The following is a 1,345-nucleotide window of genomic DNA, read 5'->3' as shown; positions in this document are numbered from 1 at the left end:
TTCCCTACATATTTTAACATTATAGGTTGTAAAACACAAAATACTTCAGACTTCAAAGGATTTTAGATATTCTCTCTAATTTCCTCTAAAATTCACCAGGTAACAGTAGCTATAGGTAATTATTATTTACCATCTTTTTGCATTTTACTCCAAGTCAGAAACAAAAGGTAGGCTCTTTAAAATCCTGAAAGTGCCATGCTATTCAGCCAACCACTTTCCAAGTACTTATTTTTTCCTTATAAAAGCCCAGTACAAATCACTTCCAAATTGTGCATGCTGAGGTTGGTATGTATTTTTATCTTTACTTTTCCTTCTGGATTGCCCAGCCTTTTTTGGGAATTCTTAGAAGTGTACTTCTTGATTTAAAGAGCAGTAGAAAGACATTTCTTTGAAGACTTTGCCTTTTTTCCCGCAAAAATAAAAGAATCAGTACCTCGACTAGTCCTCCATTCACAAGATTCCGACACATAAAGCTATGCCATAGTTGTCATCAGTGTGACAGTGTTGGATATAATTGGTTCTTAGATGTGTTTTTCTTATCCATAGACAAAGGGATAATCATTTTCTCACAGGTCTCATCTCTTTTAGTATACTAAAAGAGATGGCATGATATGTGAGAAGCTAATCCTTCAAAAGAAGGGATTTGCATCTCAAGTAATTGGCACTCTCCTTCAGTCTAGAAAAGGCTTGAGAACAAATAAAGCTTTAATCATTATTACCCTACACATTCAGCTTCCAGCCACATAAAGAGAATCAAATATTGTTGTGATGAGTGTCATACAAATGCAACGGTAAATGCGGTAGTTAAACCACAAAGAGTAGCTAGTGGCTGTCTGTTTCAGTATACTGTTGACAGCACAGGTAGAAATTGCCCAGTACATTCCATTATAAAAAGTACTTTTTCCTTGTGTATAACTTTGCCAAATTTTGGAATGCCAGGTGGACCCCTTCAGACTGAAATATTGGGGGAAATTTCAGAAATAATTGTGCCAGCTACCCATCAGCTTCTGTGTGTAACATCACCTTCTGTGCTGATTCTATAGAAAAATATATTGTTTTGCTCAGGTTAAAAAAGAATATATGGCTTCTTCACTGAAAAGTTCTAGTGCCTCCATGTCTGTGAGAAGAGAATTGAAATGTCACTGGGGAGGAGAGAGTAATTCTGCTGACAGATATTTTGCCTTTAGCCATCACTGCTAAAATCAGCTCAAATTTTGCTAGATAAGTCTCTGAAAACTCAGTTTCTGCATGTATAGTATAGATTTGTATGAGCGTGAAGGTCTCTAAAGATTCCCTCTGTCCTGAGCATGGTCCAACCGAGAGCTTCAGTAACTAAAAAGAAACT

The 1,345-nt window shown here is 36.4% G+C and overlaps 1 protein-coding gene across 1 annotated transcript in view; it reads left to right on the top strand.

Annotated features, from left to right (window-relative positions):
• Window positions 1-1,345, top strand: part of ADGRB3 (adhesion G protein-coupled receptor B3) — a 738,716-nt gene that overhangs the window by 515,162 nt on the left and 222,209 nt on the right. The window lies entirely within an intron of this gene.

The sequence above is a fragment of the Alligator sinensis genome, unplaced genomic scaffold (assembly GCF_000455745.1).
Source record: "Alligator sinensis unplaced genomic scaffold, ASM45574v1 scaffold499_1, whole genome shotgun sequence".
In the NCBI taxonomy this organism is placed as follows: Eukaryota; Metazoa; Chordata; order Crocodylia; family Alligatoridae; genus Alligator; species Alligator sinensis.
The sequence above is the reverse complement of the archived record's forward strand: the minus strand, read 5'-3'. Positions and strand labels throughout refer to the sequence as shown.